Raw genomic sequence first — 11,506 nt, 5'->3', positions numbered from 1 at the left:
AAGTTTATTTTGGTGCAAGATTTGTGAGGTGCATGTGTAGCTTAGTCATAGCAGGTATTTTTGTTGAACTTTTTGAAGACCACCCTACTCCCTTGTGCGGATAACTGTCTCTTCCCATTTGCAGAAAGGCGTGCTTATTTTAAACTGTCTCAAGTGTTTTGAAGGCTCCTAAAATGATCTTCCACACTTGGGTAAAGCTGAAACTATTTGTAGACCAAAATTCCCTTAGCTGACAAACATTTGATATAGTGAAAGAGACATGAGAACAAATGCTACCCAATGGATATTGGAATTAGATAAGAGTAAGTGCTTCCCAGAGGGAAGAGTTTGTGTCTTCACCTGTGTGTATCTCTGAAGCAATGGCCAGCATGTGAATCCTGCTCTCTCTCTCTCTCTCTCTCTCTCTCTCTATATATATATATATATTCTATATTATATAATATATTATTGTATTATTGTATATATATTATTATATAATACATTATAATATAAATGTATATTTATATTATAAGTATATATAAATATATATTTTATATCTATATAAAGATGCATGCACATTTTCTTCTTACAGGCTTTTTAAAAATTTATTATTTATTTGAAAGTCAGAGTTACACAGAGAGAGGAGAAACAGAGAAAGAGAGAGAGAGAGAGAGAGAGAGAGAGAGAGGTCTTCCATCCGATGGTTCACTCCCCAACTGGCTGCAAAGGCTGGAGCTGTGCTGATCCAAAGGCAGGAGCCAGGAGCTTCCTCCAGGTCTCCCACATGGGTGCAGGGGCCCAAGCACTTGGGCCATCTTCTACTGCTTTCCGAGGCCATAGCAGAGAGCCAGATCGGAAGTTGAGCAGCCGGGACTAGAACCGGTGCCCATATCGGATGCCAGCTCCTCAGGCCAGGGCATTAACCCATTGCGCCACAGCGCCGGACCTGAATTCCGTTCTTAATACACACTGATGTTGGTGAGAAATGAAATTTTGTGATAGAATTTCATAATAGAGGAATTCAGAGAAAGGACACCTTGTATAAGTGGTGGGAGCACAGAGAAGGTCGATGATAACATTACAGAGGAAGCAAATTTTGGAAAGAATTGTTGATGGCAGGCAGGGGTCAAACAAGCAAGAAAGATCTCAAGAGCATTCTAGGAAGTGGCAAAATTTTGTCTAAGAGAAGACTTATTATGTGCAGGACAATTTCCTCGAATTGCAATTAAGGTACATTGCTGTGCCTGCAGCACGAGGCAAGTGGCAGGGAACAGTCAGACACAAAGTTGGACAGGTGGACAGGGACCAGAACTCATAACATGTCAAGCAAGTGTATTTTAATTTTAAGCTTAAGACAACTGAAAAGTCAATGAAGCATTTTAAGCAGGAAACTGACATAACTGGATATATAGTGTTAAGACCTCTGGGCTAGGTTTGTGGAGGATCAGTTAGAGGAGCAATAAAATTGTACACTGAGTTTGACTGAGAGGCTTTGAAATAAAAGATTAATGGAGATCTGAGAGCGGTAAGATGGCGGAATAGGAAGGGAGCACATTGATAGTTCGTCAAGACACACGTTAATAAAAGTGGAGATACTGCAGGGTCAAGGAAGAGTAGGGGAAGAAACAGCAGAGGAAACTCTTCCAGAACTAGTGATTCACAGTGGACCTGCGTGGAGAGCGTGGGAGCCCAAGTTCGGGACACCAGCGGCAGACTCAACACACCAGCGCTGGAACGCGAGGTGAGCCAAACCTCAATAGCCCGAGATACCAGTGGGCAAGCGGAAAGAGGAGGCTAGAGGGAACGAGGCTTGAAACTCCGTGGGGAAAAGTTCACCAGGCTATCTAGAAGAGAGAGAGGAAAAAAAAAAAAGTGACCGATACGGACACGAGTTTCTCTCTCCGCTCACCTCTCAAAGGTGAGCAAGACAAAGAGCAGGCACCATTTTGACATACGTCATAAGCAGGGCGACCTCAGGTCTGCACCAGCCCTGAGCCTAGCAGAAAAACCTGACTCTGGGGGAGGGGTGAAATAACAGGAGATTAGCATCTAACTTGGCAACCCAGTGGGAGACTGCAGGAGAATTGGAGCCCACACTGAGGGCAGCAGAGATTCCCTGTGTGGTCCTTGGGAAAGAGCTTCCAATCTCTGGCTCCTGTGGGTATATCATTTGCCTGCTAACTACCTCCAATTACGTTCAGCTGTGCGGAATTACTTCCCTTTTGAATCAAAAAAAGAAAGAAAGAGAGATTTACCACACCTAACCTGGGAGTGTCATCTTTGACACACTCTCAGCCCAGAGGAACCAAACAAAGCTCTCAGTCCACACTCATCTCAAGCCTCTAAGGCTCCACCAAAAGCAGACAGTCCACTTAATATAGAGCCATAGTGTAACAAGAAAAAACACCACAGTGAAGAAACCAAATATCTCCAACATGCCAAACAACAAACGCAAAAATCGAGGTAACAAGAACAAGGAAGACACTATGACGCCCCCAAATGAAAAAGACACCCCAATTCAAGATTATGAAGATGATGAGATAGAAGAAATGCAAGAAGCGGATCTCAAAAAATTGTTTAGAACATTAAGAAGTTCTCAAAAACAAATTCTTTAACTACAGAAATCCTTAATGGACAAGATAGAAAATCTCTCTCGTGAAAATGAAATATTAAGGAGGAATCAAAATGAAATGAAACAACTAGTGGAACAAGAAACTGAGATAGTGACGAGAAATCATAATGAAATGAAGAATTCAATAGATCAAATGACAAACACATTAGAGAGCCCTAAAAACAGAATGGGCGAAGCAGAAGAGAGAATATTGGTCTTAGAAGACAGAGAACAGGAAAGGAAACAGGCAAACCAAAGAAAAGAAGAAGAAATTAGAAATCTAAAAAATATTGTCGGGAATCTACAGGATACTATTAAAAAACCCAACATTCGAGTTCTAGGAGTTCCTGAAGGCATGGAGAGGGAGAAAGGATTAGAAGGCCTTTTTAGTGAGATACTAGCAGAAAATTTCCCAGGTTTGGAGAAGGACAGAGGCATCTTAGTACAGGAAGCTCATAGAACCCCTAATAAACATGACCAAAAGAGATCCTCACCACGACATGTTGTAATCAAACTCACCACAGTGAAACATAAAGAAAAGATCCTAAAATGTGCAAGAGAGAAACGTCAGATTACTCTCAAAGGATCTCCAATTAGACTCACAGCAGACTTCTCATCAGAAACCCTACAAGCTAGAAGGGAATGGCGAGATATAGCCCAGGTACTAAGAGAGAAACACTGCCAGCCCAGAATATTATATCCTGCACAGCTCTCATTTGTGAATGAAGGTGAAATTAAGACTTTTCATAGCAAACAGAAACTGAAAGAATTTGTTGCCACTCATCCTGCCCTGCAAAAGATGCTTAAAGATGTGTTACACACAGAAACACAGAAACATGGTCACCAATATGAAAGAAGGTAAAGGAAGGAAACCTCACAGCAAAAGATCACAGGAAGCTCAATTTCTCTTTGACATAGAATTAAACTCTGATGCTCTGTTAAAGCAATGTGTTAAAGTAATCTATTATGTTCTCTTGATGTCTGTTAAATTCTAATTGTTCAAAAACAGCTGAATTTTTATTAAGAGCTATGGGCTATGTAAATATGTGCTTATTTTCAAAGATTTGAATAATCACCTTGTAACAAGATCAAATTTGGTCTATGTTATGTCATGATTTTAAGGAATCTTATTTCAACCAGATATTTTGGATTTTGAGCCTTCTTGGCATTCTTGACAGGCATTCGAAAAATCAAAGTTTCAAACAATCTGGTCTCTAAAATTTCCAGTAAATCCTGGACTTTGGTTTTTCCAGTTTGGGCCCAATTGAAAAAATCGAAGGACCTATGTCTCTCATCTTATGGAGACACCAACTAATCAGGCTATTTGGATTATATTAGAAGTACTGTCAAGATGTGACGTGGTACCAAATTTTAAGTTTCTATAATGGAAAATGCTATTAATACAAATGTTTGAGAATTAAAAAGTCTAATGATCTTGTGTTACTAGACATGATAGTTATCTTAATGAGAAAGCCCCAGAGGCCTAAAAGGTTAAATACTTGTAAAATCCTACAGGTGCTTTCAAAAATACTGTGAAGTAAACAAGTGCCTCTTGTTGGTTGATGAGTTTATAATTTTAAACATGGCAACTTAAAGTCTTTTGTCATCCACAGTTATATATGATTTGCTGCTCATAAAACTAAAGCGTTGTTGGTTCTGTGTTTAGCTGTCCTCCTATAGGTTCTTATGGACTTTTTCCAGCCACTTCCATTGTATTCAGTACTTTGGGATGGCTCTGTAAACAGATGAAGCCAATAATGTATTAACAGTACCAACTGAGAGAAAGTATGGTTAACTGAGGTTACTAAAAACAAAAAGCAATTCAAATCAATTGGCAATCTACAAAAAGAGATAAAGATTTTAAAAGCTATTATTAAAATTGCTATATTGGTCTATTATGCTATGTTATATGTGTGTACATATTGTATGTCCACATGGGGAAATTTTATTAAGAGTTTTATTTTAAATGGCTTATAGATAAGATTGTTCATAAATTTAAGCTGCTAAAATCAATCGAAGATACATTTTAATTTGTGTGACCTGAATCTGTGTATCATATGTTTTAAACATGTTGGTAGAAAGAAACTAAAAACATTTTATATGGTTGTGCTTAAGTTTACTGGTTAAACAAACTACACCATGTTAGATATTTAAGAGATGTTTTCAAATACATGATTCTTAAAATTTATAGAAGGCATTGGACCTTCTGGTAAATGTTTTCTTAAGTTGTTATCTAATGGTTGAAACTGTTTGCTAAGTATTCATGTGATATTGCTATTGTCAGCAAGTGATCTAGGACTTGCTCCCTCCTTTCTCTATTCTAAGCCCAACTTGTTCTTTCATTTCTCTATTCTCTTCAAGGTAGGAAACTAATTCTATTATGAAGGAATCTGTAGGATGCACAATTTAATCTTTAGACCTTATAAAAGAGATGGCTAACATTTTTCTGTAATAGCATAGCCAAAATAAGAACTTAAATAATAATCTCATAGCTAGATTTACTTCGCCATCAGCAAAGTATACAGTAAGTAGAAAAAACCTCCCTTTCAGACCAAAGGGAAAGAAAGTTTTAAAGTGAGAATATAATTTTCCTCATGGGCATTGTCTACCTTAGAAAAACTACTACAGAACATGCCTGTGACTATAGACTTGTAGTTCAGGCCACCGAAGATTAGAGATGGGACTTGGGCACTCCCTTGACTTGCATCCTCTGGTCTGCTTTAACAAAAACCAGGAGGAAAAGAAAGCTAGGCACCAGAAGCAATGGGTGGCAGGCCTATTACTGGCTGATCTGTACAGTGATCTGCCCTCAAGGAGACCCAACAGGCCAGTCCACTGCAGTGGCTTTTAATGTGGTAAGGCTGGGCTTCAGCAGAAGTCAGCTTGTGAAGAGCCCTGGCAGCTCTGCCAAGAGTTGGATCACTGGAAATGGACCTGCCCTGGAGTCGAAGGATGCCCAGGTCAGAGCCACAGATCTTATTGGCTCTAAGCTGAAAAGCCCTTCACTCAGCCCAACTTCCAAAGTGACCACTGCAGCTGAGGGGATGGTCAAGTAGGGTCAGCAACATTGCAGGCAGAACTGTAAATTTCTTGTTAGAGATGCCCCCTGCCTTTACCTGGCCAGCTCTCCTCCCAGGCCAGCCAAGTAATGAAAGTCAACAGAGTGCCTTCCCCTAGGAGGTTCACACCTCCCTTAGGCTATACCCCATGTGAAGAGATAGATAGGTCTGGGCCTCTTAACTTACAAGGCCTAAAGCCCACCAGATTATTATCAAGCCCCTTCTGTCAGGTTCTATTTGCCTCTCAATCAGAAAACTTAATTGTAGCTTAGACAGCACCTTTCTTAGCTCCTCTAATAATGACTCTGTCCTTTGTTCTAGACCCTGTCTAGCGTACTTGGGCCTCATTCCTTTGTAATCATAACCTCTACTCTACCACCAATGGCTCTACTCCCAACCTGTGTGTACTGATGGTCCTCTTCCCCACTTAATGCTGTACAATTGTTCAAACCTGGTAAATGCCACTCACCATGTCTTTTATGACCTTGTCTAAATATGATCAGAGTCGGGGAACTTGGAAGGCCTCCATAGCCTTGGCAACTCATGACGACAGCCTAGGGTGGTTACTGGCGCCATAAACTAGAGTGTCAATTTGTTGGGTCAACAACAGGAGCCACTGTGCACTTGCTCCTCATGTGGGATCTCTGTCCGTAATGTGCTGTACATTTTGATTTGATGCTATAACTAGTACTCAAACAGTATGTTTCACTTTGTGTTTCTATGTGGGTGCAAACTGTTGAAATCTTTATACTAAATTGATCTTCTGTATATAAAGAGAATTGAAAATAAATCTTGATGTGAATGGAAGGGGAGAGGGAGCGGGAGAGGGGAGGGTTGCGGGTGGGAGGGAAGTTATGGGAGGCGGAAGCCATTGTAATCCATAAGCTGTACACTGGAAATTTATATTCATTAAATAAAAGTTAAAAAAAAAGAAAAAAAATGGAGATATCATATTTAAGAACAGTGAGGATATAGAGAGCTTTGAAATAATGTGAGAGACAGATAGGAGGTGGAATTGGCAAAGTCTGGAGATTATAGACAAACAGTTAGAGGGAGGTGGAAAGAAGTTGAGAAAAGAAATACTCAGGATTTGCAACTGGACACTTGGGAGAAGCACAAAGCTGTTCTTTGAGGTAGTGAGCAATGGGAGGGAGACGTGTGACCAAGGTGGACATAAATGGGTTCTGTATGTGATGAATTTGAAGGTTCAGGAAAGATACCCAACAAATTGCTGAATTCTTGAGTCCATAGATGATAGTTTGTAAGACATCTCTAGGCTAAGGATACATCTTTGAGAGTCATCGGTTTCTAACTTTCAGTGATAACATGGAGACTACATGGGATCATACAGAAGATTATGTAGAATGATACGACCGCCTGGGACAGAGCCTTGGACGATGGGCAGAGGGGAAGGAAGAGCTCCTTTGAACAGTTTGTCTGCAAAAAAGAAGCTGAACAAATGAGGAAAGAAGGGAAATATTGTGTCTGGGGTATAACACACTTTCATTAAAAGTATAACACCCCAACAAGATAAGCAAGGATGGGTCAATGACTTGGCTCTCAAGATATTTCCTAATTTCCATTTATTGTATCCAACATCCAGCATTTCTAATCGCAGGTGAAGTAAGTATTTTTTTTTTAATCCTGGTACAAGTGCCATCAAAATGTTCCTGTTTTAAGACAACTGCACCACCACCACAGGAGAGCCCTAATAACAACTACCTCCTATTTGGGAATCAACACAGAGTTCTAACTCACCCTAGCCTTCCTGAAATGGCTTCTGATGCTTGTTTGGGGATATGTGTAGTAATGGTAATGGGGGCCAAGTGGATGGAGTGGGAGAGAAGGAAATTTTGAAAGATACTATGAAGTGTAGAAAGGCTTAGCCTTTACACATGCTTGAAACAGTATACCCCCTGGAAAGGCTCCTTTGAGATATGGCTCAGCTGTATCCGGGATGCTGATGGGTACCAAATGATGAACGAATTTTCTACTACACCTCACACTGGGGGTTTTCTTGCTTTCGTTCAAATGTATTTTTATCAGAATGTTTAAGATGTTCTTTCTCTAATTAGCTTGGATATTTTGATGTTATAAATCTTGCTTTATTTGGCAGCCTTGACACTTAATTTGCCATCTTTATTTTCATATTAATTGCCCTTGGTGATTGTCTTTGAACATGGGGATCACAGAAATGAAATCTAGAATACCAACCTAGTATATGCAGCTGAGAAATCTTTTTTTTTTGTTTAAAGATTTATTTTACTTATTTGAAAGACAGAGTTAGAGTGAGAGAGAGAGAGAGAGAGAGAGAGAGAGATCTTCCATCCTGTGGTTCACTCCCCTAATGACTGCAACAGCCAAGGCTGAAGCTTGCAATCCAGGAGCTTCTTCTGGGTCTCCCATGCGGGTGCAGGGGCCTAAGGACTTGGACCACCTTCCACTGCTTTCCCAGGTGCATTAGAAGGGAGCTGGATTGCCAGTGGAGCACTAGGACTTGAACTGGCACCCATATCAGACTCCGTCATTGCACTCTATGACTTAACCTGCTACACCACAGAGCCAGCACCGACAAATCTAAAATAGCCAAGTCCAGAGAAATCCACTTTGGATTAAAAGAGAATTATGATCCTTGCTCAATTCTGTCAGGTGAAACCCTCATCGAGAGTTGTTTCTGGATAGGAAGACGTAAACGTTCTAAGTGGAACCAAGATGGTGTCTGAGTAAGACACCCTGGGGGCCACCTCCAAGCATAGACACCAACTTGCAGCACACAAAGTCACCCTCAAGAGAGTTACACAGGCCAGGAGAGAGACCTCAGTGCCTCATCATGTTAAAATCTTAGGAGAAGTTTAGTGAAGAAGGCAAGAGGGAAAGAGCAATTCCCTGTCACCCTCCACCCTCTTCAGTGCCAAGGGGCATGGCGTGGAGAGATGCCTCTTGTTTGCGAAAGGGAGCGAGCAAACTAAATACCAGAACCAGGCCCTCTGCAAAACAAAAACAAAGCAAAAATCACTTGGACTGAGCCCTGCTGCCCCAACCCCCAGGCCCTTACCTGTGAAGAGACAATTTAGAGCTTCTACATCCAGGTAGAAAACATTGTGAAATCTATGCCTATGTAGGATCTTATAAAATTCATGGAGATACACACTATGGAAAAATCTGCTCCTGTTTCAACTTTTTTTGCATCCAAGATAAACATCATTTAATTCCATTGCCATGAACTTTTTGAAGTTCCAAGTGCCCTTGTGTGTATGTGTTCATTCCTGGAAGCATTCCCTCTTGTTCTGAACAATTTATTTTTTTTCAACTTTTATTTAATAAATACAAATTTCCAAAGTACAACCTTTGAATTACAGCGGCTTTTCCCCCCATAGCCTCCCTCCCACCAGCAACCATCCCATCTCCCACTCCCTCTCCCGTCCCATTCTTCATCAAGATTCACTTTCAGTTATCTTCATATACAGAAGATCAACTTAGTATATACTAAGTAAAGATTTCAACAGATTGTATCCACACAGACACACAAAATATAGAGTACTGTTTGAGTAGTGGTTTTACTGTTAATTTGCATAATACAACACATTAAGGACAGAGTCCTACATGGGGAGCAGGTGCACAGTGACCCTGTTGTTGATTTAACAATTGACACTCTTATTTATGATGTCAATAATCACCCAAGGCTCTTGTCATGAGCTGCCAAGGCTATGGAAGCCTCTTGAGTTCACCAACTCTGATCTTATTTAGACAAGGCCTTATTCAAGGTGGAAGTTCTCTCCTCCCTTCAAAGAAAGGTACCTCCTTCTTTGATGGCCCAAAAGATTTATTTTTTATTTATTTTAAAGTCAGAGATACACACACACAGAGAGAGAGAGAGAGAGAAAGAGAGAGCGAGAGAGAGAGGTCTTCCAACTGCTGGTTCACTCCCCAGATCGCTGCAACTGCTGGAGCTGGGCTGATCCAACACTAGAAAGCCAGCAGCTTCTTCCAGTTCTCCCATGTAGGAGCAGGAGCCCAAGGATTTGGGCCATCCTCCACTGCACTCCTGGGCCACAGCAGAGAGCTGGATCGGAAGAGGAGCAGCCGAGACTAGAACTGGCGCCCATACTGGATGACAGTTTTAGGCCAAGGCTTTAACCCGCCTGAACAATTTCTTATTCTTCTAACAAGTTAGTCAGATTTATTTTAGGCCAGGACTGAAGACTAACTGGAAAAAAGTTCAGTCAGATTCAAGATGATGGTGAAGACTGAGATATTTATCATTTACATGTGAAATGTGATTTTTGATATATTTCAGATAAGGTTTTGTAACCAGTCTTTGTAAATATTTAATAATCCGTGCTGCTATTTAATAGTTCAGAATTGCAATAAGCTTACAGCTTATTTAAAAACCTCCCCCAATTTCTGCTCTCTTAATCCCTGGGTGACCAGACATGTTACACATTAACTTGCCTAATGTGCTATTCTATAATCTAAGAAAATGTTTCAAATTTAACTCAAACACATTTGTGTTATTATGGTGGAGTGACGTTTTAGTTAAATTAGAAATTAAAGCAAGGCTGGCGCCGCGGCTCAACAGGCTAATCCTCCGCCTAGCGGCGCCGGCACACCGGGTTCTAGTCCCAGTCCGGGCACCGGATTCTGTCCCGGTTGGCCCTCTTCCAGTCCAGCTCTCTGCTGTGGCCCTGGAGTGCAGTGGAGGATGGCCCAAGTGCTTGGGCCCTGCACCCCATGGGAGACCAGGGTAAGTACCTGGCTCCTGCCTTTGGATCAACGCAGTGCGCTGGCCGCGGCAGCCATTGGAGGGTGAACCAATGGCAAAGGAAGAAGTTTCTCTCTGTCTCTCTCTCTCACTGTCCACTCTGCCTGTCAAAAAAAAAAAAAAAAAAAAAAAAGAAAGAAAGAAAGAAAGAAAGAAATTAAAGCAAAACATTTAATTTTGGGAATACTTGTTACCTTTATTATCAGAAAGGCAGAGTGACAGAGTGTGGGAGAGAGAGAGAGAGAGGCAGAGATCTTCCATCCAGTGGTTATCTCCCAAATTGCTGCTTAAGGCCAGACCTGGACCAGAAAAAGCCAGGTGCTGGGAGCTCCATCTGGGCTTCCACATGGGTGGGAGGGGCACCAGTGCTTGGGCCATCGTCTTCTGCCTTCTCAGGTGCGTTAGCAGGGAGCTGGATTGGAAGCAGAGCAGCCTGGTCTTGCACTGGGGCTCTAATGCAAGATGCCAGCATTGCAACTGTGGCCCAACCTGCTGTACCATAACACAGGGCCCATACTGAATGTATTTTATGTTGAAGCTTCTCAATCTTGTTTCCTAAGAAACAGAATATACTTTAGCCTTAGAATGATGTAGTAGTGTTATTGTAAAACATAGACTCCTAAGAATACGGATACCACTGATTTGCCAAATCACAAGTTCATACACACTTGTTAGAAAATTTGTACCCTTGGCCGGCGCCGCGGCTCAGTAGGCTAATCCTCCTCCTTGCGGCGCCGGCACACCGGGTTCTAGTCCCGGTTGGGGCACCGATCCTGTCCCGGTTGCCCCTCTTCCAGGCCAGCTCTCTGCTGTGGCCCGGGAGTGCAGTGGAGGATGGCCCAAGTTCTTGGGCCCTGCACCCCATGGGAGACCAGGAGAAGCACCTGGCTCCTGCCATCGGATCAGCACGGTGCGCCGGCCGCAGCGCGCCTACCACGGCGGCCATTGGAGGGTGAACCAACGGCAAAGGAAGACCTTTCTCTCTGTCTCCCTCTACTGTCCACTCTGCCTGTCAAAAATTAAAAAAAAAAAAAAAAAGAAAAGAAAATTTGTACCCTTGGGGGAAAATCATCTTAAGGAAATAGACGTGCAATT

Source organism: Lepus europaeus, chromosome 22 (assembly GCF_033115175.1).
Source record: "Lepus europaeus isolate LE1 chromosome 22, mLepTim1.pri, whole genome shotgun sequence".
NCBI classification, from domain to species: Eukaryota; Metazoa; Chordata; class Mammalia; order Lagomorpha; family Leporidae; genus Lepus; species Lepus europaeus.
Note: the sequence above shows the minus strand (reverse complement) of the source record.